This window comes from Plecotus auritus, assembly GCF_963455305.1.
Source record: "Plecotus auritus genome assembly, chromosome: 13".
NCBI classification, from domain to species: Eukaryota; Metazoa; Chordata; class Mammalia; order Chiroptera; family Vespertilionidae; genus Plecotus; species Plecotus auritus.
Window position 1 is genome coordinate 28810392 of NC_137779.1, and position 6653 is coordinate 28817044.

General features: G+C 56.3%; 1 gene segment (V, D, J or C); it reads left to right on the plus strand.

Annotated features, from left to right (window-relative positions):
- Window positions 1-5374: 5374 nt before the first annotated feature.
- On the plus strand, window positions 5375-5891 carry LOC308238229 (immunoglobulin lambda variable 1-40-like). The segment is given in 2 exons: window positions 5375-5420; window positions 5530-5891.
- The last annotated feature ends 762 nt before the right edge of the window (window positions 5892-6653 follow it).

The window sequence follows — 6653 nt, forward strand, 5'->3', positions numbered from 1 at the left end:
TGCTGAGCTGCCCCAGGAAGGATGCGGGTGCCTGGGTCAGTGGGTGAGACGGTGTTACAGCTGCCGCCACTCAGGCCCAGGGGGGCTCCCGTGAGTGGGGTTCCTTGGGCCACGGGCTCTGACTGTGTCCTCTCTTCTCCCTCCCACTGGGGCTTTCCAACAACAAGGGTGTGGGTGGCTGTGGGCCTTGAGGAGCAGGACCTTCCCAACAGGTGCCTGTGTCACTCCCGCTGGGAAGCTGTTAATGAGCCCAGATCCCAGGTCATCTTCTCCTGAATCTGGGTCAACAGACACACTGACTGTTCCCATAGCAACGGCCCCCACAGCTCCCAGGCAGAGCCCCTACCGGACCTTGTGACCTAGGACACAGGTCGTTGACAGTCCAGGTTTAGCTGTCTGCACAGGGTGCTAGTCTGTGCACATGGGGTCTTTTAAAACGTTTTACTTTTATTTTAAAAATATGTATATTCCTTCATTTCAGAGTGGAAGATAGAGTGAGAGAGAGATAGAAACATCAATAAGGAGAGAGAATCATGGATCAGCTGCCTCCTGCACACCCCCACACTGGGAATTGAACCCACAACCCAGGCATGTGTCCTGACAAGGAATTGAACCGTGACCCCGCCGTCCGGCCCGCTCGGCCTCTGTGACCACCCCTGGTCTCTGGCCTGAGGAGGAGGCTGACCATTGCTGTCACGTGACTTAATAAACCCGCTGCCACAGGGAGCGGCCATGCTTGGGCGGCTGAGGGGCCACCTGCCCTCCTCTCCTGCAGGGCCAGCTCACCCTGGACCCGGTTTCAAAAGTGTGACCGAGAGCCCTGGCCGGTGTGGCTCAGTGGACAGAGCCTCGGCCCATGGACTGAAGGGTTCCGGGTTTGATTCTGGTCAACGCACAGGCCCGGGTTGCAGGCTCCATCCCCTGTCAGGGGCGTGCAGGAGGCAATCGATCAATGATTCCCTCTCATCCTTGATGTTTCTATCTTCATCTTCCTCTCCCGTCCTCTCTGAAATCATAAAAAAAAATGTATTTTTTTAAAAAGGGAGAGTAAAAGGGACCCAGAGGCTCCTCCCAGCATCCTCCAATGTTTGGGAATCTGTATAGATTCCCCCTCGGAATGTCAGGACCCAGGAAGTTAAACACGTGAATGAGAAAAGAGAATGGACCGACACCACCCCTGAGGCGACCCGGAGGAGGGGATTCTGGGGCGGATAGAATTAGGACACAATCCTCCAGTCCATCGGGGAGCAGCACAAGCTTCTTATTCCAAAGGGAAGAAGAGACACCCAGGATGTAATAGACTCTGTGAACACAGCCAACGGGCAGTTATAGACCCAAAAATGAAAACAGAGGAAGCAGGGGGGACCTCTCTGCAGGGAGTCAGAAGTATGATATTTGCCTCTATCATCTATCTAGATATCAATCAATCTCTCTGCTATCTATCTATCTATCTCTCTACTATCTATCTATCAATCAATCTCTCTGCTATGTATCTACCTATCAATCAATCTCTCTACTATCTATCTATCTATCAATCTCTCTACTATCTACCTAGCTATCAACCAATCTCTCTACTATCTAGCTATCAATAAATCTCTCTACTATCTATCTAGCGATCATTCAATCTCTCTACCATCTATCGATCTATCTACCAACACCTATCTATCATCCATCTATCTATCTATCTATCTATCTATCTATCTATCTATCTATCTATCTATCTATCTATTTATCTCTGTCATCTATCTATCATGTCTGTTTTCAGGGGCCACCATCATTCCTTCTGTAGTTCCCACCACCATGACTATTACCTAGGCCATCACCAGGGGGCGCTGTGGATCTTCTCAGAGCTGCCAGGCCTGAAGCCAACTCAAATGGTTCTAACTGAGTGGGCCCTGCGCCCATGCTCATGGCCTGGGTGTGAGGTGACAGCAGGTGCTTCCCCTCAAGGGACAGACTCAGAGCCCAGGGCCTCCCCAGCCTCCTCCTCACAGGGAAGCTCCCAACGGGCCCAGCACCCAGAACAGGAGGGTCCTGTGGGCTCACATTTGCATAATGACCAGCAAACCCCCTTCACCCAGGAGGCCGGGAGCAGATAAAGGGACACCCGAGACCAGTACGTGCAAGGGACCAAGGCACCTTGGAAAGTCTCCACCATGGGCTGGACTCCCCTCCTCCTCCTCTTCCTCGCTCTCTGCCCAGGTTCAGGGCCATTTCAGAGACCAGTCTGTGGAGGGGTCCCTCGGCCTTTATTCTTCATTCCTGGTTGTGTCTGTTTTTGTTTCAGGGTCCAGGTCTCAGGCTGTGGAGACTCCAGAGCCGGCAATGACCGTGTCCCCCGGAGGAACAGTCACTCTCACCTGTGGCTCCAGCACAGGGGCAGTCATTGATGGTCACTATCCACACTGGATCCAGCAGAAATCTGGCCAGGCCCCCAAGGGGCTGATTTACAACACGAACAACAGACACTCCTGGACGCCGGCCCGGTTCTCAGGCTCTATCCAAGGGGGCAAAGCTGCCCTGACCCTCGCAGGGGCGCAGCCTGAGGACGAGGCCGAGTACTACTGTCTTCTGTGGTTCAGAGACTATTCCCACAGTGACACGTGCCGGTGGGGAGTGAGGCACAAACACAGCTCAGTGCACCCTCTGCTTCCAGGGCCCCGTCTGCTGTTCACAGGGCTGCGTCCAGCTGGTGTGGGCTCTGAGGCTGTTCTCTGCGGCCCTAGACCAGGCAATGCTCTCCATGTCTCTATGCTGTGAAAGGGACACCCATCCTTTATGAAAACAAGAGCCAATGTCATCACCAATCTCACAAGGAATGGACAGGAGCAGAAAAAGGAAGTTACACTCACACTCATACACACTCACATACACTCACACACAATCACATACATTCACCCAAACACACACACTCACACAAGCACACATACACTCACATACACTCATACAAACACAAAGACACTCACACACACTCACACAAACACACACACACTCACCCAAACACAGACACTCACACAAGCACACATACACTCACACACACTCACACAAACACAAAGACACTGACACACACTCACACAAACACACACACACTCACACAAACACAGACACTCACACAAACACTCACACACTCACAAACACACACACACTCACACACACATTCACACTCACACAATCACACACACAACTTATATACACTCACACAAACACACACACGTACACAAAAACACACACACTCACACAAACACAGACACTCACACAAACACTCACACACTCACAAACACACACTCACACACACTCACACACACTCACACACACATTCACACTCACACAATCACACACACACTCATATACACTCACACAAACACACACGTACACAAAAACACACTCACACACTCACACACACTCACACACATACACTCACACACACACTCACACTCACAAACTCACACACACACTCACACACACTCACACACTCATACACACACTCACATACAGTTAAGTCTGAATTGAGCTGGGTCTGCACTTCATAATCGAGACAAAACGTAACAATATCATATAACAACAGTGGAAACAAAGCCACTTTGAATGCAGACGGGGCCTCCATCCCAGAAGAATTTCCTTCAGTCCTCCCTGCACAACCCTGGTAAGTTAAAGTACAGATACCCTGTAGCGGGGTCACAGCACCCGTGTCTTCCTAAACCTGCCCCTCTGGCCCAGAGCAGGTTCCCACAGACTCTCTGAGGACTGGGCACGGGTCCCTTGGGGCTCAGTTGTGAGGATAGTCAGGGACCGAACCCCAAGCTGAGATCATGTCAAGGTTGGGTGGAGCCTCCAGACGCTGGAAAGAGACAGGAGAGCACCTCCCCGGGGTCTCACTGGGAGCGCGGGCCTGCGGACCCCATGGCTGGGGGTGTGGGTCCAGATCAGAGCAAACAGAGGCGGGAAGGTTCCCTAATGGGCCCCTGGGCCTCCCTCTGCCCCACCCTCATCACCAGTGCATTTGGGTCTGGACAACGATCAGGGAAACCCCCAAGGTAGCTCCTGCCTCACCATGACCAGCTCTGACCCCTGACCTCCCCACTGTCCTGACACATTCAGGCCCAATAAAAGCCACAGCCACCCCCATCAGGGGGCCATGATCTGAGGTCCAGTTCCCCCAGGAGAGTGAGAAAGCAGCACCAACCCCACAGCCTGGCCCCCTTTCCCGAGGGAGGACCTGGGAAGCAGGCTCATGGCTGCCATGGAGACGCTGTCCCCTCTCCTTGGAGCCTCTGCCTCCTCTTCCCCTCCCTCAGGGGAGGACAGGCCCTGAGGCCGCCACATGACCTCTGACCCCACACCCCACGGTGCATCTCCTTCTGCTTCCATCCCAGAAAGTGCTCCCCCAGGTCACCTTGATTCACCGCTTGGTGTCCCCCCTCACAAGGCCCTGGTCCCGGTGGTGCTATCACTGTGCCGTCCCCTTCGTGTGCAGGGAGCTGGGGTCACAGTGAGCCTCACCGACAATCAGAGACCAGACTCTCCTTCGGATAGAAATGGACGATGGGAAATGTTACAGTCAGTTTCCCTGGTAACGAGGAAGCCAGTGAGGAGGCAGAGCTGACCGAAAAGCATGTGGAGAAATGCAGTTCTGTGTTATCTCCTGAGCAGACAGGGAGGCCAGGGACACAATATTATTGTGATTAGGAAAGAGAGGGATTAATTCCTAACAGGGGAGGGATCACATAGATAATAAAACCGTGTCCTGAAAATTAGGGAACTCGCCGCCTGGGGATAGTCACTGCTCTGGACCTGATCCTGGGAAGAAAGTTCCCTAAGTGACACCAGCTCAGGTGTGACCATGAACGGCCAGGGAGACGGGCCCCGACTCACAGGAGGAGGCGGAGTGGAGCACAGAGAGTGTCCTGAGGTGACGGGGAGGCCACCTCAGGGGGCACCTGGACGCCCTGAGCCAGGGGGTCAGTGCACAGAGCAGTGGGGAGGCAGGACCTGTCCCTCCTGGGACTGAGTCAGCAGGGGACACAGTGGTGCGTCCAGGCCTGGCCACCAGGGGGCGCTCAGGGGCCGCTGCTGAGGGCTGGGCTGATCAGAGCTGCAACCTGTTCCCTGGCCCTGCCTGGTGCCCTGTGCTCAGGGCAAACAGCTGTGACCTTGCCACCCCCTGGGCCCCACACAGCCCCACCCGTACCCCCACCCTGCCATCCTCAGGCACAGGGACCCGACCCTGGGCCCAGGGAGGGATCAAACCCAGGGTGTCCTCATTTGCATGAGTGGTCCCTCCCTCTCGCAGACTATGAAGAGGGGAAGGGAGAGAGGTGGGGAGCTCTGCTTCAGCTGTGGGCACAGGAGGCAGGACTCAGGGATGACCTCCACCATGGCCTGGGCCCCTCTCCTCCTCGCCATCCTGGCTCACTGCACAGGTGACTGGATAAGGGACAGGGGAAGGGGCCTGGGGAGACACATGGGCCCTGCTGCCTCCCCTTGTCTCTAGACCCAGACTCACCATCCCTGTGTCTCCCCCTCTTCCAGGATCCTGGGCCCAGCCTGTGCTGACTCAGCTGTCTTCAGTATCGGGGGCCCTGGGCCAGAGGGTCACCATCTCCTGCACTGGAAGCAGCTCCAACATTGGGGGTTACTATGTGAACTGGTACCAGCAGCTCCCAGGAAAGGCCCCCAAACTCATCATCTATGAAGATAGCAAACGACCCTCAGGGGTTCCTGATCGATTCTCTGGCTCCAAGTCTGGCAGCTCAGGCACCCTGACCATCACGGGGCTGCAGGCTGAGGACGAGGCCGATTATTACTGCCAGTCCTATGACAGCAGTATCAGCGGTCCCACAGTGCCCCAGGCCTGTGGGGAAGTGAGACAAAAACCCGCTGTCCCTCTGTAGTGGGTACCAGGGCAGTCCCCATACTCTGATAAGGTGGCTGTGCCTTTGCAGGGTGGCCCGAAACCTGAGTCTGAGGCCCCATCCCCAGGGGACTGTGTCTGCCAACTCTGTCCTCACCTTTGAACCTGCCTGTCATGTCTCCGAGGCAGCAGAACATGGTGTGGGTGTCTCAGCCTGAGCAGACCTTCCTGAGCGTCAGGGGGTGGCTGACTGGGCGGCGAGGACGGGGCAGGGCAGACCCAGGGCCCCGAGTCCAGCTGTGCCTGCGTCAGAGCCGCTCAGGGAGGCCCCGTGTGTGTGCTGTGACCTGGGGCTCCCCACACAGCCTGGGACCCCCATCCCGCCGGAGAGCAGGCGCCTGTGTGTCCCTGATCCGCTCCCTGGGGCAAGTCTGGCATCTCGGGTCCGTGAGCCCCTCTGGGCGTGCACTGAGGCCCCTGCGGCCTGTGCCGCCCCTCCTGTGCCCGCAGCCCCCGTGCCCACCCCGAGCCCGTCCTGTGGGACTGAGGCCACAGGGAGCCCTTCTCACCTGCCAGGAGGGGGCCCCAGCACCTGCCCCTCAGGCTCAGCCTGTGACCTCTGCTTCTACTGCTCCTGACCCCCGCCACCTCCCCCACAGGTCAGGTCCCAGGGCGTCCCCTGGAGCATGAGGGGCCTCCTTCCCTCTCCCCTCAGAGGCCCTCACAGCAGCCTCTTCCTGGACACAAGGCCGGACACCACACAGGAGGCCCATCCCAATCCCCGCGGCATTCAAAGCCTCTT